Source organism: Lathamus discolor, chromosome 9, assembly GCF_037157495.1.
Source record: "Lathamus discolor isolate bLatDis1 chromosome 9, bLatDis1.hap1, whole genome shotgun sequence".
NCBI classification, from domain to species: domain Eukaryota; kingdom Metazoa; phylum Chordata; class Aves; order Psittaciformes; family Psittacidae; genus Lathamus; species Lathamus discolor.
Genome location: NC_088892.1, coordinates 9,752,914 through 9,776,019, shown reverse-complemented (window position 1 = coordinate 9,776,019; position 23,106 = coordinate 9,752,914). Strand labels below are relative to the sequence as shown.

General features: G+C 37.2%; 1 long non-coding RNA gene across 4 annotated transcripts in view; it reads left to right on the top strand.

Moving 5' to 3' along the window:
* Positions 1-23,106, top strand: part of LOC136019483 (uncharacterized) — a 71,566-nt gene that overhangs the window by 7,270 nt on the left and 41,190 nt on the right. For 3 of the 4 annotated variants that reach the window (XR_010614906.1, XR_010614905.1, XR_010614908.1), the window contains exons 1-2: positions 22,064-22,112; positions 22,567-22,634. The exons of the other annotated variant lie outside the window; for it this stretch is intronic. This is a non-coding gene — a long non-coding RNA (uncharacterized LOC136019483). Of the gene's footprint in view, positions 1-22,063; positions 22,113-22,566; positions 22,635-23,106 lie in introns of those variants that run through there. 4 annotated transcript variants of the gene reach the window in all.

Below are 23,106 nucleotides of genomic sequence, written 5' to 3'. Positions count from 1 at the left end.
GCTCACAGTCAACATTCATCCTATAAGGCTGAAACAGATACTGGTAATATGGGTACCTATCTCTGTTTAGTGTGTTTGTCTGTGGAAAGCACCTAATGAACATCAAGAAGAAGGTCTAGATGTGTCCTTAAACATGATTTTGGTAGCAGAGGGAAGAAGTTGAAGTCATATAACAGGTATAGACTGAATTGAAACCCAACCTTTTAAGAATTTTGGATAAGGCTCTGGTCTCCCCGTTGTTCCTTATCTTAAAACACCCCAAACCAACAAAATACCCAACTCTTACTTTTTCTTTGTCATTTGACTTTTTTCATGAACTGACTTTTTCAAACAATTAGTTGAGAGGCCTGGCACATCAAATGGATATACATGTGTACTTCACCAGGACAAATTCACCTCTGAACATGAAAAGTGCAAGCAACAAAGCTGGGTAGCAGAATGGCAAAAATCATGCTGCAGTACTATTGTAGGATTTTTTTATTTTGTATTTGTCTGACTAGCAGCTTAGTTTTCTTTGCCCCATTATAGGTAAGCTGCTTAATAAAGCTCTTTAGTGCTGCAAGAGTGGGTTTGGAGGAACTATTGCAACGAGTGTGGTCATATCTGACTGCTGGAAAAACTTCATGGATAGTTTGCCTTTTGAATGATTAAAATCTTGAAATACCCTAAAAAGCAAGAACCAACATTTCTTCACACCAAACTTTGAGTTGGCTTTGAGCTGCTAATTGGGCTAATGTTGAGATATGACTATTCTGACCCTCAATATTCTTTTTTGTCAGTGTGCTTTGTCTGTGTTTATGTCCTAATCCTAGGCCACAAGCATTTTAGTGTTCTTTGCTTTGCTCATTACTCAGCATTTAGACAGCAAGCGTTAATGAGGCCCTTTAAATTATGCTGTAAAGGAAGTGTAAGTATGAGTAACAGACCTAGACCTCTTTGTAAGTATGCTTTGCTTCCTTTGCTCTGAACAGAGGGGAGAAAAAGTTTACCACCTGGATTTTAATGCATTTACTAGCTTACACAAGGTGGCCATTAGTGTTCATCAGAGGCAATTTTTCCGGTTTTGTTTGTTTTCTTTTTAATGTTGTCATTTACGAAGAGATAAGCAGTCTGTAAATGTAAATGCATAGGGTTTTTTAGAATTCTTAGGTAACCAAAGCTTCTCAAATCATTGCAGGTCATTAAAAATTAATGCTGTGTGAAGTTCAGTGATCAATGTATCCCGTTTGATAAACATATCTTTTTGTACGAGCTTTTAGTTCTTGCCTCTTATTAGTATTCGGGTGGAATCTTTAGTGAAGTATTCCAAATATGTATTTTCGATAAAGTCTTTAATAGCTTCCTCTGGCTTTTAAGTTTATACTTTTAAAATTAGTCAGAGGTGGCTCTATTGTGTGATATCGTGTTGCAGTGTCTGTTTATATAACGTTTCTCTTTCATTCTGTTCTAGGGTTTGGTTGTGGGTTTGGTTGGTTGTTTTTTGTTTTGTTTTTTTTTTTGCTTTTTGATGCAATTTAGCCTTTTTCTAGCTGTTTATAAAATGGAAAGCTTTCTTCTGTGTAGACACAATTTTCATAGGACACTTGGAAAGAACAAGGTGAATCCTTTTAAGTATTTCTTAATATTGAAGTCTAATAAAGGTCATATTTTGTGCAACAGTGTTCTCATTAGTTCTGTCTCTTGTTCCAGCTAGATCAAGCTACCTTCATACCTTGCTGTAATAACCTGTGGCCTTATTAAGCCTTGCTTCATAGTCTTCATCTTACCTCTTAAAGACATTATCAGGCTTACTCCAGCATAGATATTTTCTTCAACAAAGACTATTGGCATTATGTTGCAGCTGGAAATAATGCATAACACTCCATCTCAATCTCTTCAATTTCTTGTTTAAAACTGAAGTTATGTTTTGTTTTAGGGTCAGATCTTATTAAGGGTGTTTATGAGCAGATCATTCCACTTTACTGGGTTCTGCAGGACTGAGGTTATCTCTCCATTGCAAACTTCCTATGCAGAGTATATTCAATTCAGGATTTGATTCTCATATTTCTGGCACTACTCAAACAAATGCTGTTCCAGACTCTTAGTATGAATTTAGAATAAATAGTCATTAACTAGACAAGCAATGAATTTATTTTTCTTAGTTTTCTCACTTTTCCATATATCTGAAAAATTATTTTTTCCATGTAATGCTTATAGGTAGCTATCCATTTATTATTAACTGTGTCGAGCTGGATGGTGATCTCAGTTTGAACCTCAACAGGAAAGATTAAATAGAAGAAATGCTACTCAAAAGACAGCCTTTGTAGATGTATAACTGAAAGTGCATACAGAGAAAATTACCCTCATGAGTTCAAGTAATTTTTTAAGCATATTATGGTTGGAATCATACAATCATAGAATAGTTAGGGTTGGAAAGGACCTCAAGATCATCTAGTTCCAACCCCCTTGCCATGGGCAGGGACACCTCACGCTAAACCATCCCACACAAGGCTTCATCCAACCTGGCCGTGGACACCGCCATGGATGGAGCACTCACAACCTCCCTGGGCAACCGATTCCAGTGTCTCACCACCCTAACAGGAAAGAATTTCCTCCTTATATCCAATCTAAACTGCCCCTGTTTAAGTTTTAACCCATTACCCCTTGTCTTGTCACTACAGTCCCTGGCGAAGAGTCCCTCCCCAGCATCCCTATAGGCCCCTTTCAGATACTGGAAGGCTGCTATTAGGTCCCCACGCAGCCTTCTCTGCTCCAGGCTGAACAGCCCCAACTTTCTCAGCCTATCCTCATATGGGAGGTGCTCCAGTCCCTGATCATCCTCGTGGCCCTCCTCTGGACTTGTTCCAACAGTTCCATGTCTTGTTTATGTTGAGGACACCAGAACTGCACACAATGCTCCAGGTGAGGTCTCACAAGAGCAGAGTAGAGGGGCAGGATCACCTCCTTCAACCTGCTGGTCACACTCCTTTTGATGCAGCCCGGGGTACGGTTGGCTTTCTGGGCTGCGAGCGCACACTGCTGGCTCATGTTCATTTTCTCATCAACCAACACCCCCAAGTCCTTCTCTGCAGGGCCGCTCTGAATCTCTTCTTTGCCCAGCCTGTAGCTGTGCCTGGGATTTCTCCGACCCAGGTGTAGGACCTTGCACTTGGCATGGTTGAACTTCATAAGGCTGGCATCAGCCCACCTCACAAGCGTGTCAAGGTCCCTTTGGATGGCATCCCTTCCCTCCAGCTTATCAGCCGGACCACACAGCTTGGTGTCATCGGCAAACTTGCTGAGGGTGCACTCAATCCCACTGTCCATGTCACCGACAAAGATGTTAAACAAGTCCGGTCCCAACACCGATCCCTGAGGGACACCACTCATTACTGGTCTTCAGCCAGACATTGTGCCATTGACCACAACTCTTTGTGTGCGGCCATCCAGCTAGTTCTTTATCTACCGAGTGGTCCATCCATCAAATTGATATCTCTCCAATAGCATAGGTATGCTGATATTCTTAGTCTTGGGCTACAGCAGTCCATTCAGGGTGGCCGTATTGGACTGACAAATAAGCACAGAGCTTTGGTATTTCAATTAATGTTTTTGAGTGACTTTGTGTGTGTGGAGATGTTGTGTGTATACATATATAGAAAGATATATACATATGCAAATGTACATACACATTTACAAATATCTGTTTGCAAAATTCATAGGACCGTAGTATGGCTAGGGTTCGGAAGAACCTTAAATATCATCTTTTTGGTCAAATTATATGTGTATTGACCAAAATGTACAGGCACCATGGCACAAGAATGTGTTTAGTCATAATAAACATTCAGGACTAAGGGTTCCAGCTCCTCATTATGTTACCACTTCTGCCCGCAAGCAATGGGTGGATTTTGACAGTCTCACTTCCATGTATAATCACTCATTTTGACCATAATTGATAATGAATGTTACACTGTAGGTGAAAATTAGAAGCTATTTTTCAACATTTGGTCTTTAAATTCAATGCTTTATCTCCTGTTTTAAATTGACTTTTTCCTTTCATCTATTGAAAAAATGAGTAGGAATGTGTTTTCTAATCACTGGGCTGGCATTATTATTTTTCCTCCAATCAGCTGTCTTTTTTCTGTTTGCTATGAGTAACAAGGCTTTTTTTAGCCTGTCTTGCAAACATACCCTTGCAGATGCACTTACAGTTCTAATCCGTTATAAAAATAAGCTCCCTAGTTCCATCTAAGTTCCAATAATAGAAGCTTTCAGACAGCATGCTTGGGTAGTTAATTTGGCTAATCTTGACTATCTAGACTGTCTGTCAGAGAGGTTCATCAGTATTTTTGTCTACACCTGAATGCCACATGGTCAGAATTGTTTCCCTTCCTAAAAGAACATAAACAGGTGGGGTTTTTTTCTCTACATGAAGTGTGTATTGACTGCTAGCAGCTATGCCCACTGACATGGTCACTTTTTTCACTGGGCAAGAGCACAACCTGCTGCTTGAGCTTGATTGGACTGTATTTTGAAGGCTAAGTTCTGTCCATGATTAAAGTATTTCTGCATTTCTGATTGAACTGGACTTTGGCAATCAAAAGCTCCATGATGCAATGTATTTTATGATACTACTACACTTTGTAGAGGGAATGTGCCAAGAAATTTTGTGCTTTGCTGTCTGTACACAGAGTACACTATGAGTTTCAGGAATCTTTCTTCTGTCATGTTGCTTCTTGTAAGATCATGCACCAAGTAGCAATGAAAAATGAGCATTCTTTATGAGGTATATGCTGGTAAGAAAATTAACTGCAGAATGATCTACCATATTGGTAACACTTTCTTTAGTCTGTCTAGGCTGCTGTATGTTCTTGTTCATTCTTTCTACTTCTGCAACTGATTTTTGTTTTGGAGTTTACTGCTACTGAGATATTTTATTCTTCAGTTGGGTTTTGTTTAGTAGCTCAAAGTAGTGGGGCCAGCAGTGCCTGGAATCAATGAGAACAAGGTTTCTTTCTCCTTCTAAGCTTTAGAGATAAACAGCACCTGTATTCTACCCATTCAATTTCTTTCATTGTTTTCTAGATCAAAATCTGTGCAACTGAAGGTCATTGAATTACTTGATGTGTGAATGTTTCTTCAGTTGTTCCTTCTCACTTTGTTGTTGCTGTTATTTCTAAATAAGGCACTATTCCCTTGCTTAAATTTGAGAATCGGTATTACAGCAGTTTGTAACGTAACTACGACTGGATTCCCTCGCATCTGGCTTTACAGATACATAGACTGGGCTAGACTCACCCAGTGTGGATATAGTCAGTGGGGAATGCATGAGGAATCTCATTCCTATATCTGTTGTCATTACCCATCTCCCAGTGTTTTGCATCACAGATGTACCTTCGCACTTGCACAAACCAAAATTTATCTTTTTCCAGAGCAACTGATGTACAGGCAGACACCTCAAAGAAATTGTGATGTACTGATGTCTAAGAACTTCATTCTTAGGCATTTTGTGCCTGAGGCTGGTTTGTGCTTTTAAATAACTGCCCGTATAGTTGTTAAGCTGCACTGCAGGGGAAGCAACAAGGAGAGGGAGACCTCAAGGGAGAAGATGTGAGATCTTGTCAAAATTCTATTTTTGTGTGTAATTCTCCAGACAGAATTCTGTTGCACTATTGGAGCACACCCTTCTGTTCCAGTATAGAATAGTTCCTGTGTCTTCACTGATGGGTATGAACAGATTAAGGTTTATGGTTAACACTTTCAAGTTAACATTAGGATAGTTTTCAAAGAAAAACAATATTTTTTCACTTGTTAAAAATAAAATAAAATTCTGTTTTTCTCTTTATCATTGATGTAGAATATCTTAATGTATACCACAATGACTCTGGATATATCCAGATTTCTTGGGTGCTCTGGTAATTAGAAACCAAAAATTATTCCAGTTAGGATCTTACAGTATACAGATGAGATGTTAAGAGCTGTTAGACAGGCTCTGCTAGCTGCAATAAGAAAAAAGTCTATGACAACAGTGTATTACTGGTACCTTTGACACAGACAAACTGTTAGATGAGAGGGAACCACAGTGATACTGACGATAATAGGAACACTGCTAGCTTGCCGACAGTCATATGTCAGATAGCTCCAAGTTAGAGATCTGTGCATGCTGAGCTTTTCACATTGTTGTGGATAAGACAATCCATGGATTTTCAGATCAAGTCAACCTATCATCATTCTTTCCATCTTTATATCTTTCAGAATAGTGGTGCTAAATGCTGAGAGTTCAGCAGTGCTGAATGAAGTCTCATGATGTTCAGCTGGTAGTGTCTATAAGGCAGCTTGGTTATTGACTTAACCACAAGCCAGCATTGCCAAGCTTTAATACAGGTTCTGGTTTAATGTGTTCAGACCTTAATGACAGCTCTCTGTTCTCTTCAGAAAACTTCTGAGGTAGTGGAGTGGTTTATATCTTGCTCCCCTTAACAAGTAGGCCATAAAGTCTTATTTTCTGTTAAATATGAATATTAGTATTGCACAAATAATTTAGCTAATGGTATAATTAAGTGAAATCAAAGGAGACGCAAACAGGAAGAGCAGGAACAAAATGGTCATGTGTCGTGGTTCAAGCCCCAGTTTATATACTGGGAATGATGTGTTATTGTATGGAATACCCCTTTGGCTAGTTTGGGTCAGATGTCCTGTCTCTGCTTCCTCCTAGCTTCCTGTGCCCCTCCTCCCTGGCAGAGCATGAGACTCAGAAAGTCCTTGGTCTGAGTAAACATTACTTAGCAACAACTAAAAACATTGGTGTTATCAGCACTGCTCCCAGGTGGAAAGTCAGAAACACAGCACTGCTGCACCAGCTACTAAGAAGGAGAAAAATGACTGCTGCTGCTGAGGCTATCACAAAACCCAGAAACTGTTTTGTCTTGCATAAACTAAAACTGGGACTTCAACAATTCTTTTTCCTTTGACGGATCCTAGTGCCTACATTCTTAAATAGCATATGGACCTGATAGCCATTCCTGCCTTTAATTCATCTACATTTAGGCAAACGTGTTTTCAGCTTTGGCCTAGGTTGCTGTTAATTGTGTCTGAAAAATCTCTAAATCTGTGTATTATGTAAATTGATGCAATAACGGAAATTTGACATCTGGATCTCAGCTACTTGAAAGCATATTTCTCAAGTGTTCCACAGTTCAATAAAATTCTCTATGCTGCTGACCACAAATTCAGATGCTGAGACTCAGAGTGCAAGACACAAGAGTAACAAGTTCATTTGCTTATTTCTTTAGATACAGACCAAACATTTAAAAAACTATCCCTATCTGAACAATGAGGGGTTGAGAGAGGGGTTTTATTATTCCTTTTCAAGATGCTTGGACCTAGAGATACATACAAATACTGTGAATAGGTAGGCAAATTAGTAGTCAAAGTACTACTACAAGATACTTGAAAAATAATAATAATAAAGGCCCTGACTGACCTAATGTCCTGGGTTCAGCAGTAGCAGTCATAATCTGGTAATCTTTCAGTAATAATCTGGCATCTTTCAGAATTTTCTCTTAAATTTTTTAGTAGTATTTTATGGACTTGGGAGCCTGCTGTTGGTTAGTTTGATATGGGCTTATCTCTGTTTTCATTGCATTGATAACTAAAAAAAAGACATTTCTGCACAGACTTCAAATAGCAATCCATTAAGGAAGTGGAAGAAAACTCCAAACAGTTTTATGCAGTTTACTGTAACTGATAGTCCTTGGGAGAGGACTGAATAAATAATAGTAGACTAAATCACTTTGTAAACTTGGTTCGAGAAACTTTAAGATGATAAAGTAAATCTTATTCTCTCACAGATGATAGGTTATCTTTTTTGGCCTTGCTGGGTGTGTAAGTCATTTAAGTACAGCAACAGAGTTTAGTCTACAGACTACCCAGAACAAACGGACTTTTTCTTATCTTTTAAGTCTGCAGTCTGGTGGGGTAGATGTGCATGACAAATTTTTGATAAATAAATGTATAATAAAATGTTGCTAGACTTTATTTTTCCCCAATATATTGTAATATCAAAAAGAGTGTGGCAGGTACTTTAACTTTGCTCTGCCAGGTATGCAGATAATTATTCTTCATCCTTGACTTGTGGTGGCGACATGAAAAAAGGAGTTAACTTTGGTATGAATTTCATCACCTACCTATTCAACATGTTTCATTCATTCAAAGTCTTTAACTCTTTTGAAAATAAAATGCAAGAGGCAGGATTTCTTTGAAGTTTCTGTAGCTCTCATTGCCTTCTACTGACCTTGTACCCAGGAATTGCATTCCTCCCTCGTTCTTACTGCTGCTTTTGTAATACCATTTTATGGGGACTGTCACACACTGAGAACAGAAATACCTGCATTCCTGTTTTCTTTAGAATTATGCATAAATAAAATTTAAAACAATAAGTTGAGGGCTGGACAGATCACCAAAACCAGAGAGATGGGTGTGGAAACTGTTGATGTGCTAAGATGCTGGCAAGAAGAGAAGTGCAGAGGGATGACACAAAGAAGTGATTATCAAGATGGTGGTCAGAGACAATGGAGGATAAAAGTCGGATCCAGGCCTTTACTGACACAATAGTTGTATGAATGGCTAAATCTATATTGAGCAAGAATCAATGTTAAGATATCAGGAGAAGGAGACTTGAGAGTTTTAAAGGATGGCATCTGAGATCCTAAAGCAAAAGCATTGTTATGATGAACAGGGACACAGGGAATGTGAGACCAAGCCAAAGAAAATAAATGGGTGTTAAGCAGATCAGCAGAATAATTTTGGAATTTAGGAAAAGAAGAAACCCTTCACTTAAGTAGGAGTTTAGGATGAGAATTAAAAGAAGGTGGGAAACAAAAGTAATTGACATAAGAATCAGGCAGTAGAAAAGGTATATGATCAGAAGGAAATAAACTTGTATTCTGAGTGAGAGATGGAAGAAGCCTTGGGTCACAGAGAAGTGATACAGGTCAAGATGAGGAGAAACAACTGGGAAAGACTGTCAGGATAGATACTTTATGATCTATGTGACTTAATGTGATGTAGAATGGGATTCAATTCATGTTACTTCACCTTCATTTGTCCTTCATTTTAATTCCCTTCTTTACTCCCTGCTGCCTTTCAACGGGTGTTTCTTGCTTTAGTCCAATGCTTTCCACTGGATCAACTAGAATCCCTTGGCCTGCAGTGTTGTTTGGTTGGGTTTTCTTTAAACTGTCCAACATAACCTAATGCCATTTTATGATTTCACTTTGTAATTATGGTAGGATTTTTTCTTTGTTTCTAGTGCAGAAAGAATTGCCTTTTTCTTTGGGTAATAGTGAGACACTTAACATTGTATAATTCAAAGCAGGTATACAGAAAAGTAGAAGGATCCAGAAACTGTTGTTAGCGGATATGGAAACCCAGAGTTTAAACATCAAGCAATGTTTTTTAGGTAATAGTAAAGCTCTTAACTCTTCATAAATCAAAGCCTTCCTCTCTAATATAAGTATCCTTTTCATAAACAAATTACTTGATATACAGTTAGTCTATTAAATGGCTTGCTTTAGTTCATTGACTTCATCTTTTATGACAAATTATTTTTGTAAGAGACAAAGCTACTTCATTAGCTTCCCAAAATATAAGGCAATATTAATTAGATGCCTTTTTTTTTCTTTACCAATAAATAATCTATTGCGTATTTTGTTGCAGTGAAGTCTTAGTTATGCTGGCTTCTGGCTTTGATTTCAGAAATTACTTTTCTGTATATATAAGCAATCTTGGGAAGTGCTGAGCAATTGTGACCTCTGCTGGAAGCCTTAAAATTGATTCCGATAACTAGTAACCACTGAACATTATTATTAGTGTTACTGTAGGTATTAATCTGCAGTGTGCTAGGCACTGTAAAAATGGATTAAAAGATTGCATTTATTCTGAGGAGTTTGCAGGATAAACAGAAAAATAGATAAATAATAAAAATAAATACAACATAAATGGAAAATAGAAATGAAACCAAAGAGGGCATTAGTGGCAGGTCTAGACAATCTGTCGACCTCTTAAACTGCTTGCACTACCTCTGAAATAGTATAAGATACTGATGAATAATCACCATGCTTATGGACATGGCTATAAATATCCTGATAAGACAAATATTCCTGATTCATATTTTGAAAAAATATTCTCAGCTTTCTGTATCATTATTTCTAAACACAAAAGTAAAATGGGAGAAAAAAATTCAAGAAGAGATGCAGTATTGAGTTTCTGCTGGAAACAATGATAGTTATATGTGTATGACAGAAGGATCTTTTAAAGGAAATAACAAGAACTATATCATTATTGATCTGGAATTACCTTGAGCCACCCAATCATGATTTCAACCAAGAGTAAATCTTGAAGTGTTTGTAACCCCAGTGCTTCAAATGATTCTACTTTGACGGTGTGCTTCAGCATGAAATGTACGATAAAAAGCACATTTCATTTTTATTCTTGGAAAGAGACATTTACATGTGACAAGTTACAGGGAAGAATGAACTGATTGTGGAGTCTTGAAAAATGTAAATGAATTTACCACTTTTCTTAGAGTGGAACATTTGCCATCCTGAACATATGGTTCATTAAGGCTTCAACAACTGTTTACTGTGGTTAAAAACAGGGTTGTGGGAATTCTAAAAAGCAATGCTTTAAGATCTCAGCTCTTGATGTCAGAAGGCCCCAAAGCCAAGGCTGTCTCATTCTTCCCAGTGCACCCGTGCTTTCCGTGATGATCAGAAGATCAAGATCTGGCCAATTCCCAGATTACCCAGAATTTCTTCTTCCTCATAGGCAGATGTTGTATATTCCTAGCGTTTTCTACTCCAAAGCATTTATCTGTATAGAGGAGCTCAATATACTTATCATGTTCTAATCTTGGCATAGCTGAATGGGTAGGCACAGGAATTCTGCTATGTAACTAATAAAGCTCTTTTTCATTTTGGGAGATGGATTCGTAGATAAAATTAATGCTAGGGTTGTTACTTTTGAATGAGATTTTCGTATAAAGAATTAGACTACCATCATGCTAAAATGAATTACAAATCAAGAGATTAGTACTTTAATTATTGATGTCTTTCATTACAGAACATAAAGTTTATAAGGATTTGGCCTACAAGGTGTTCCAGACCATTATTATTCTTCTTACAGATTTACTCTTCCTAATACCCTTTTACAAAATGTAAGGAGCAACTCTAAAATTTTTTGTACCTATGTCAGTGACAGCCTGTGAAGGGAAAGGTGATAGTTGACCTCTTCAGAAAAATGGGACATAGAGAAATTAGAAAGTAATTGCAGTGATCATAAAGTCAATTGCTTGATTAAAAAGCTTTATCAGTAAAAAGATTCCTTCCCCAAACTCATTTTATAGGTTATATCCGTTATTAATAAATAGGTGTCTCAAGTGTAGGATGGGAATATTCTTGGCTTTGGGGGGGGGAGTTGTTTGCTTGTTTGTCTCTTTGCTTTCAAACTAGGAAGGTGTTTCATGCATTAGTGTCTTACAGGGATGAAGACAAGGGATGTTTTACCTTTTGAGATTGCAGTGAGGAGCCAGCAAGTAATTTGTCTTTCCAATAATTACAGCATAGCAAAAAGTATTTTGTCTTTTCAAAGTGCATATTAAGATAAAACTGCATTCTTTTTGAAATTACACTGGCATTCTACTAAGGACTTGAATGGGGAAGGATGTTAGTCCTTGTTTCTGCAAGAATGTGCAGTTCAGAAGTACTTTAAAGTTTCTGTAGTAACTTATTAGTTCCAGTTTTGAAAATGGAAGTTTTTCGAATCAGAGACTCTTGATTTTACCATAAGCTTGGGTGCTGAACAGACAAGTAGAATGAGATTGGACTAGCCTGATGAAATACCTAAAATGGAAGACTAATCATGTCAGTCTCCCTTTAGAATTACTGGGGAGCAAAAAAAGCCTAACTCAGACTTTGGAGGAGCTCATCTATCATTGAGTCTAATGGGACTACACACCCAGCTAGAGTCCATTTAACTGACATGCCTGAATTAAAGTGAATCTGACACAAAGGTTGTAGATGAAGAATGTTCTCAGAGACTTCAAGGCAGGACATTTTATTGGGATTTAATAATTAAAATGTTTGGAAATACGGAGACTCAGCTTTCTGATAGCTATAAAATGCATAGTCCAAAAAGGATCACAGGTTAGATTTTGCCACAAGCCGTGCACATAAGCTTGCAGATGAGCAACTGAAAATGTGATTTTTCTATAAAGATGTACTTTCAAATTGTGATCAGCTGTATTCATTTTAATCCAAGAAACTACAAAGTTTATATAAAGTCTTCATGAAGGCCTAGATATTCAAAGTACCTACTGTGTATTATGTTAGCATTTTGCAGTGGTGGGGGTGAGATATTCAAAATTGAGAAAGCTTTGCCTAATGTGAAATATGAGACAGATTTTTGCTGACAAATAATGTAACTGGCATTAAACTCTAAACAGGTGAGAAGTCCGAGTGGAAGGAAATGTGCTTCTCACCTTGTGGGTAGACTGTCTGAAGCCTAGTACTGAAGGGAAAAAATTACAGTCTTACCTAAGTAATATTTTATACTTGATGCTGCTGTTCTCCTCTTCCAGTAGATTCTTTATTACATTAGTATTCTGAGTTCCCTGCACTCTCTCTGTGGAAGAAGTGCTCTCTAACTTTGGCAACTGCAGTTTTCCAGCATTCAGGCAAATAAAAAGGAAATGTAAGAAAAAAACTTACTTGTTGTATTTCTGCCGCTGGAGAGCCAGCAGAGGGAGCTTAAGTAACAAGCTCTCTTCCCAGGGCTTATTAATAATACAAATGTACATAAACAGAAGTTTGCCATGATAACCTATTCCCTGTAGGAAGCAGGATGAAAAAGAAAATCAGTAACTGTTGAATGGAAAAGGATAGAATCAGTAAGGGAAAGGAAACTTTCTAGTAGAAGAGAAGCACTAAGACTAACAGCAAAAAATTAGCATCTTAAAATCTAGGAATCTCTATCAAATTTTTAGAGAATAAGTGGTATTTTTGTTTACTTTTCTCCATACCTAAGAATCTTGTTATTAATTTTATTTGCTTTTGGGTTTTCTTTATGCATGCTAAATTTTTTTAAAAGTCACGTATTGACTTCTTACTTTACATACCATTGGCATACAGGTGCTAGGATTTTAGGAAAAATAGGATAGGTTTGCGTTGTACTTCTTAATGCAGTACAAAGTCCTCAGGAGGGCAATCAACTCTGTAGAAAGAGATGAACAAACAGGAAAATAACATCTCTCTTCTCTTCAAGGAGCTACATGAGGTCACTCACTATCTTACTTTTTCAACTAAGGCAAGAAAATACTGTCCTCTAGGATTACTTGTTCCATGATTTAATCACAGCTGGTAACTAAGCCACACATTGCCCCTTGCTCTCTCCCTCGCCTCAGTGGGGTAGGAGAAAGAATCAGAAAGGCAAAAGTGAGGAAACACAGGGTTTGAGAAAGAGATGGTTTAAAAGATAAAGCAGAAGCTGCGCACACAAGCAAATCAACAGGAATTCAGTCATGACATCCCATGGGCATCTCCAGGACAGCAGGGCTCCATCACAGGCAATGGTGACTTAGGAAGACAAAATGGCGTAAATCTGGATGTCTCATTCCACACATCCCCACCAGCTTTATATGCTGAGAATGCTGTCATATGGTATGGAATTTCATTTTGGTCAGTTGTGGTCAGCTGCCCCGACTGTGTTCTCTCCCAACTCCTGGTGCACGCCAAGACTCCTCGCTGGTGGCTTGAGGAGTAGAAAAGGCCTTGACACTCTGTAAGCATTGCTCAGCAGTTATGGAACATCCCTGTCTTATCAGAAGTTTCCAGCACAAATCTAAAACAAAGCCCCATACTGGCTGTTATAAAGAAATTTAACTCTACACCAGCAAAAACCAGCACAACTTGTCAGAGCAGTGACAGAGCTAGGTGAACTCTGGTTCAATTTGCATGCCTGACCGTACCAGATTTCCTGTTGACCTGGAGAGGTTAGTGCAATTGTTTTCAATGTCATGAGCATAGCCTCTTATTTCAAGTGTATTAAGTTTTCCCTGTTGTTGGCATCCTTGAGGGGCATAATTTTGGGAAAGGATGTAAAGGTCTGGAACAGATGTGAAAAAGAATCACAGAAGTGTTCTCAGGCAAATTGTTGTTGTTGTTTTGAAACATGTATTTTCTGGTCAATATTTATGGCAATTTCTTTGTTACAGGAAGGTTGGGGGTTTAATCAAATTATTATAACAGAGACTTACCAGGAGTTGGTGGCTTTCTAGAAAGACTAGTTAATATTAAATAAGAATTTTCTAATAACAATTCCTCTCTAGAACCCAGTATTGATTGTACAGCTTGTTACAGAACTGTCCACTGAGCACACTGTAAAATGATGTCCTCTCACCTAGTTTCTTTCACTTGAAGCATATTAGAGAACAGTTACTGAAACAAGTGTCAGTGATCTATGGACTTGTGGATGTATGGTTTATTTCCAGCTACACACACACATTTATTTCATGTTGGCACTTCTAAGTGCCTAGCTTAGAGGTGTTCTGCTAGAAAATGCAAGCCTTTCAAGTTACGCACACTGTTCTGACTTGTTTTTCATCTCCATAAATAAATTTGGTTTATGGCTTTGACAACAGGAAGGTAGACCCATCAATAAAAACTTTCTGATATCCTTTTGTTTTCTTAGGGGTCAGTACACCACTTGGCTGCCTGCCTTTTAGCAGCCAAGCAATCAGTCCCCTTCAGAAAAGACAGACCAATTTCCCATTTGCTGTGTGCTTAATAATTGGCCTTATTCATTCCAGAGTCAAGATTATTTTATTCTGCCAAGGTGATGATCTCTTTCCAGTAACCCTAAAGTGTGATCTTGTGGCTAATACTGCTTATGATTTTAAACCTCTTGGAGAAAGCTTACCCTAGCATCAAAGGTATTCTCTGAGTATTGATAAAATTAATTTGGGGAGTCAAGATTATTTTATTTTTGCTGAGATTGCATCATTGGGATTTACTTTGGAAATAACTGATGTTAAGTAATAACAAAAACCTATTAAGAAGTTCATAATCCACTTGGAAGCTACTGATTTTTTTTTTTTAATGGTTAAATGTAGTTATAAGTTAGGATGCATGAAAACACAAGTCATCACAAATTATTAGAGCTTTCAAATGCTCATCTGATTGCTATAATATATCTCATTTTCCCAGTTTAATGAAATAAATGAAATATTTTCAGATGTGAAATAGTTAAATTATCACATTGGTTCCAGGATAACAACTCAAATGGAAACTGTCTTAAATTAGCTCAGAGCACCCCAGCTTGCTCAGCTACACAATCAAACTGATGTCCTTTCTGAGGGCAGTAGGAAACCAGTTTAAGTATTTGACTGAATAAGCTGCAATTTCTTGTATCAAGCAAAGGAGTCCAGGTCTCAAAGAAATTTCATCTGAGAGCTCTGAAAAGCAGGGTAGGCAGGACCTTTGACTATGTTGCAATATTTTTTCTCAGTGCTTTTTCAGTGGCACTTCTGTTGCCATTTTAAGTTATTTTGTTTTGATATAAACATTTATTAATAATAGTATTTTTTACATTAATTAAAACTTTTCTTGTTTTTAAGATTTTTCTGTGGAATAAAAAATTTTCTGCTTAATCATAATCCTCTGGAAATCTGAAATTTAAAATCCTTCTGTCCTCTACACTTACATGTAAATCATGTGCTGGCAGTATATCACCTAGATTGTGGGGGTTTTCTTGTGAAATTCTTGGAAAAAATGCATACGTGATTCCTGCTTGCTGCAGGATTCAGCAAGCAGGATCCAGAACTATTTTCAAACAAGAAAGATGAAATTTCATTTTGCTTGAATGTGAAACAGTCCATTTGACATGAAATATAGCATTTTATTTTCAGGACTTGTAAAAAAATAAAGAGAATAAATAATTAGATTCATAGAAATGAAGTTGAATTTCCACTTTCTTGTACACCAAGTTTAGCTTTACAGCTCTTGTGCTGTATAAAAGCAATCCTAGTTCAATTTCTTTTTCTTCCTCATGGGTTTGAACAACTATACCTTTGTTCCAGTACAGTTCTCATGCTATGAGTGTTTTGGATTTGGGGAATTATGATAGTTCTGTGCCCACAGTCTCTTATCGGTAGTGTTCTACTTCCTTTAGTCACATCCACAGACAGTAGATCTCAGTTTCCCACCTCCCACGTAACTTGTTTGATGCCCTGATATTTGATCATTCTCTATTACTTCAGTAAGGTCTTGATGACTTAACCTGATGTGCTCTTAAGAAATGGGACAGTGCAGCAAGAGTGTCCTGATGGCTGGAATGCATGTCTGTGAGACCTTGGTTTGCCTGAACTGCATAACACATGGATTTCTTGCAGTCACAGAGCCTATTCTGACATCAAATGTTCCCTTAGTCCATGATTAAACAGCATTACAGAATCTTTGTGTGGGTGTCCCAAACTAGCATTACAGTTGCAAGGGTGCAGCAGAACAGCCTGTACACAATGTTTTGTACTGTCTGAATTTCTTATTTCTCACAGTATATTTATGCTTGTTATAAAGAAATCGTTCCTTCTAAACTGTTCTTACAAAGGTCTATGACAATGCCATAAATACATCTAAATTGGGGTTTTTTTCTGACTTTCTGAAATTAAAGCAATGTAGATGATAATCTCATGCCTGAAACTGAACAAGGGCTTGAGTCAGAGCTGGCAATGTGGCTTCAGTAAGGAAAATGTTTGTAGTAATGTGCAGTGTATTCAGAACTAGTACTTAGAATTAGTAGAAGGTAGTCATTTTATAGATTTAAATTAGAGCTGCTACTGGGCCTGCTCCTCATGTGTGTCTAGGACGCAGGTGTTGCATCCTCCAAATTTTGGGCCATCCCCAGCATGCTCATAGATAGTGGGAGGTAGGGATTGTGTAAAGTTTTATGCTGCAAATGGATTCCCCAACAATAGGGAAACCAGCTGAACCATTTCTATGATTTTTGTACTGTTTGCACTTTGTAAAGCGGACCTAAGCATTTTGAAGTTTTCTGTGAAAGAACATGCAAAGAAAGGCATGTAACTGATTCTTTGTAACAGGTTCCTATTTTCTCCATGATCCAACCAAATTTGGTGCAAAGCTGTGTTAAATACCAAGTTGTTCAAGTACATGCCAATATTTGATGAGCTCTCTTTCAAGAAAACATAAATGGACTTACAAGGAAAAGGCAAACTTTTCTCCTGCTATTTGGTCTCTTGTTTTAACTAAGGGTGTAACCTTTTAAGAGGTGGGGGCTGTCAAATATAAGTATCCCTAAGGTTCATAGCACCAAGGATTTTGAGAAATCATGCATGTTCTTAGGTCTCTCTGTAATAAAAATTATATCCCACATTTGTTTATATTGTAGTGACATGCCAGCTTTAACATTTCTTTATCATGTCACGCAAGATGTTTTCTGAAAGTGTGCAAAATGTGTATTTATACCATCCTTCATGATCTGGCTACAGAGATGCTATGACATCAAAGCATCATAATTCCACATTATTTTTCTTTTAAATCAACTACAATTCTTCAGAGAATATTTAAGGGGGGGTTGTCTGTACGATTTTGTTGTAGTTTTTTCAATTGAGTCTGACCCAGGGACGAGAAGATCTGATCTCATCTCCCAAGACAAGGAATTTGCAAATCCTTCAGACATGGTTACTTACTCGGATTAGTTACCACAACTTTTTTTCATTGCCCTCCATAACCCTGACACTCTTGCACAGTTTCCACAGATGAAACAGAATTCTACTCCTAGAACATTTTACTTGTGTAAACACAGGTCACTGTGTTTTACACCCACACAGCATATATTTTATTAACACTGATATCATGTTGAACATGGTATTAATTACAGGTTCTGTGTGCTATACACAAGCTTCATGATGTTTTTTTCATGCTTGACTGTATGTATCTTTCTGGCAATCAGTTCTGCTTTCTCTGTGATCCTTGAGTATCACATTTTTGTGGGTTAGCTGATACAGATTATGCCCTGTATTACACACGTGATCAGGTGCTCTCAGGTCAGACCTAGTACTCCCTGCTGTCAGTCAGAAACCTTAAACTGACTGCAGTTCCTTCCATTCTAAAAAAAAAAAAAAAAAAAAAAAGAAAAAGTTATGTGTGTCTGCCATTTCTTTCCAGCTTTAGGTGTTTGAGTTGATACTGATATGCCTGGGAAAGTGCGTATGGTCTGCTGGAAGCTGGTGACACCATTTTTGTTTAAATAAGTGTGCCATTTTAACTTGAGAGATTTTGAAGAAGTTCCAGTATGACAAAATTGTTCCAGTGTTGGTAAAAGAGATTGGGTCTAACTTGTATGATGGGAATGTTCCTCATGTTCAACTCTGCCACAAGTCTTGTTTCAGTTATTTGTTGCAACAAAGCTACTGAGGATAACCTTTTTATCACTTTTATGATGAAAAGATGTTTCAACATCACTGAATAACTCTGTGATCTATGTAATTATTTGTCGTTAGTATTGGTCCTAAGTAAGTCTGGCTGCTGACCATGGAGAACCCATTTGTTCTAGGAGGTTGCCTGTTCTTTCTTCCAGCTTTCAGATAAACTAGAAATGCATTAGACAGTTTTCTTTGTACTGTTCTTTAGTGTCAGCAGCTGCTATGGTTGTTACAAGATTGTTAGCTGTCTGTATCACTGAAACAAAGAATGGTCCATTTTGAGACTTCCTAGTATAAGCTGATAGTATGATACTGAATATGTCTCTTATTCGGTGCAGAGAATGAAAATCATAGCACAGAATAAAGTGTGGACCACAATAACTTTAAATGCATGTATGTACATATGTTCAGTCACGTTCTCAAAGAGCATAAGGTTGTGTAACACAAACGCCTGAAGCCAGTTTGCTATTCATATACTTCCACATACTGAAGAAGGGAGCATTGTGTGCTTGACCTGCACCACTGAATCTAGCAGGGAACATAACTCATCTGTGAAATTATTTCATGAGATTTCCATCAAAACTACAAGATAAAATTTGACACATTTTTGTGAGTTTTTCAGCTTTTATCCAATAGTCCCACATGGATGCAAATATCTTCTGGTTTATTGTCCTTGCACTCTGTGGTGATCTGGTACTGTCACAGCTTGTATTATAGTGCATTGTGAGTTGGGTGGCTCTGCAACCAAGTCCTGTTCTCCCTTACTGAATTTTACTTGCTTTAGTGCCTTTGGAAACAAAGCAGGGCTTCTGACACACAAATGAAGTCCGGCCCTAATAATTCACTTTGAATGTCCTGTTCTGTGTTCATACAGTATTAAAAACTGTGATGCTTCATTTTGATCTTAACAGATAGCATGTGTGACAGTAGAATTTTCTTTGCATCGTAATACATTGTGTAAAACAAAACAGGAATTACTCATTTATGAAGTAATTATTGTGAGTGGGACCAAAAACTGGTTTATAAATTAAATTTTCTGTTTCCTTTAATTTGCTGAAAAATATGCAAAATTGTGTCTCTAAGCATATTCATAAGGTCTACGTTTCTTCTCTCTACGTTTCTTCTGGGAAAACAAATGATGATGCTCTCTGCTTTCATATTAGTGAGATAAGGGGGTTTAGAGGAATTCTATTGAAAGTAAATCTTTATATAAATGGGAATTCAAATGTGTTACCATGTTTGGGTAAAGGCACAGCTAAGTTTCAAAATTTAATCAGAATCTGCAGTTCAAAAGGAAAAAAAGACATTTTGGTGTTTTAACATATTCAAAGTTTTATTTTATTTATTCTTACTATTAGATCTGCTAGTAGTTAGTCTGTTAAACTTTGTCTTTTTCAGGATGTATATTTACACTAATTATTGTCCAAATAAAATTAGAGCATTTACATATTCCAGTAGAGGGTGTCTGCAAAGCTCTGTCACACAAGAGACTTGGATCCATTTCTTCCTTTTAGCCACAGACTGTAGTTGTCTAAAGATTTATGGAATCCGTTCTTTGCTTAAAAAGCAAAGAAAACACACCCAAACAAACAAACAAATGAAAATCAAAGTAAATCACAGTGATCGCTTCTGATACAACTTCTGAACCTGGAAACATCAAGGAGACTTCTGATACTGACTTATTGTGATGTTTTACTCATTTCTTTAACCCAGGATCTGCCAATACAGATTTTTTAATCTTTTTCCTGGATTGAAACGGTGGAGAACAGACCAGATTTAACATACATCATGTTTTGAACATAGGAGTCAGCTCAGTTCCCACCTTATTTTTCCCTGTCTACTTTCCCTTGCTGCAGCATCACTGCCATACTTTGCCGCTGTGGCTTTTCTGAGTGAACAGGCTCTTTTCCCATTAAGGAATGCACAGTACAGGAAAGTAGTGCTGAGTACATTGTGCTACCCAGGCAAATTCCCTGGACTGACATCTGAGGTCACTGATAGTTTCTCGCTGAATGGTACAGCATGGTCATTGTAATACACTGCTTATTTGTTCCAGTGTCACTGCACTGAAAGCTTACTTCCACCCCAGATCAAGCCAGGTGTCATACATACATGTCTTTTCCCATTTCGTGTTTTTCAGGAATTGGGTACACACTGCTGCCCACTTTGTTTAAAAATGCAGAGTTAGTTCTTTGTTTCTTGGAAAGATTTTTCTTCAGTAGGCTTCAACAAAAGGTCTTAATCCCCCAAACGAGAAAAGGCTGCCCAGGAGTCCTTCTGTATTGTATGAGAAATCATTTCTAAGTAAATCAAAAATATGCTTTGGGACTGAACAACGTAATAGGTATGAAAATCATATGAATTTTTTAAATGCTTGAAGAAAGCATTTGAAAAAACCTTTCTTCAAGGGTTGCTCAACTATTTTAACTTCTCCATCTTCTGTTTTAACTCCACCCTTTAAAACATAGAGAGGGAATCATTTTAGTTAACTGCCTGGAGCACTTTCTAGTCTTTTGCATATTGCTGGTTGATTTGCTTTTACAGTGAGGAGCAAGTATATTTAAATGAACTCAAGTCCCAAGAGTTTGGAAAGACAAAAGTTCAATTTAAACCAAAGAAAATATGATGCCAGGCATTAATAAAGCATTAGTTGGATAATATAAGATCTTGATTTAATTTTCTCCTGGAAGCTCTGTATAACTATGCATGAGTATCTCATCACTTTTCTGACTCTGGAACACCTTCCCAGGCACTTGTGTAATCAAACTGAGGGAGTGCACTGTAAGAACTTCCAAACTCTCTGAACCTGATAATTCCCCTGGAGTTTTAGTGTTTTGTGAAATGCTTTATATATAATTTGCATGCCACACATGCATGTGATGATGGTAATGGTTGCATTATATGTTCTTGAAAGGGATAACCAGCTAGATGTCTTGTGATACTTTACTGATGCAATTTAGTAACTATGATGACTGTTAATTAGGTTTAATATGTTTCCATTATCACAAAAAAAAAGATCTGAGCTGTTATAGATGGATAGAACTACTGCTGTTAGTAAGAAGAGCTATTTTAATGAAACCTTTCTCTACTTCTAGATGATAGTGTTCATACCAATCATTTCAGAGTCTGAAATACTAAGATTTGTTTAGTTTGGGAACAGTTGACTAGTTGTGCTTTTTTACCATTTTTGAGGGTAAACCAGACTTGATTAACAGGTAGGAAGATCTATTTTTAAGACTTTATTTTGTAGATATATAAAGACAAAAAGCTGAACTTAAATCAGCATTTGGAATATTAAGAAGCTTCTCCCCCTTCTTAAATTTCATCAATGCTTTCTTTTTTTCCAGAAGTCTGTCTGGAAATGTACCACTTCTCAAGTGTACTCTGCCACTGCATGGTGCTACCTTTCTGTTGGTTACCAGACCAACACAATGTAGAGTTCTTACTGCATTTTAAGTGTTTTGTTTCTTGTTCTAGCTTTCCCTTGATGAAGGAATAATGGTTATAACCATAAGATAAATATCAGCCCAGTATATGGAGTTCAGCTTCCATAAATGAAAAGCATTCTGCGTGGTATGTTTTACTTCCACCTGGCAAAAGCACTTTGAAAATTGTCCATGCCATCTCAAGCCTAGAACATGTAAGATTTACTTCCGAACTGGCTCTGGGCACAGTGAATGTTTGGACATACGTGAGAAAATGGCAGCAATTGGTTGTCCATTTTCTGATTATTCCTGCATAGTAGAAGCTCATCTCCCTTGCTTGGGTAGATGAGCACTCCTTAGATGGAGACTGCACCAGACCAAAGGATTAGGTGCAAATACATGTTCACCCACTAACTTTGCACTCCCTGAGTGATGACTCTGAAGTGTTTCTTGGCTTGAATTTCCTTTTTGCCAAATCATTTTCATTTTCAGGTTATTTCTGATATATGCAGTAAATTAATGACAGTTGTGATTGACTGTTCACATGCTCAGGTAGATTTCTAACTGGTTGACGTGGTTTGCATGCTGCATGGCTTTGACTGAAAAGTGACATGTTAAATTCATTGTTACTAAATCTCTGTTATCTGCAAATCTCCTGTGTTAAACCAGGCTTTCTGAGAAACCAAGAGATATTTCTGAGCCAAGAACTCTGAGGAAACAGTTACTGATAATTTAAGGTGAATGATTTAGAAATGAAGTATGCAACAAAAAAATAAATCTCTCTTCAATGTTTTGCATTTAACTTCTTTAAGGTTAAAGTTATAAACCCTGTGTGAGAATGTGATAAGATTCTGCTGAAGGTCATTAGCAATGGCATAACAATACTGAAATTATTTATGTCTAGCTCACAAAGTTAAGTGAGCTAGACCTTGAATTCAAAGAGATGTGGTTTTAATGTAAATTAAAACAGGTTCTTACTGGCCACTAATCAAGTGTTTACCTGTTTCCATTAAACCCACATTGAATTTAATCAGTATGTTTTCTAATGCATGCGTTTCTCCCTAAATAAGGAGTGCATTTGTCATTAATATTTAAATTGGATTTTAAATCCATGAAAATTTAATTTAAATAAAAAGTGAGGGTTTTTTTTCAGGGTTGAAAGTTAATGTCTCCAAGTTCTGTTCAACAGCTGTAAACAAATTTTAAAGT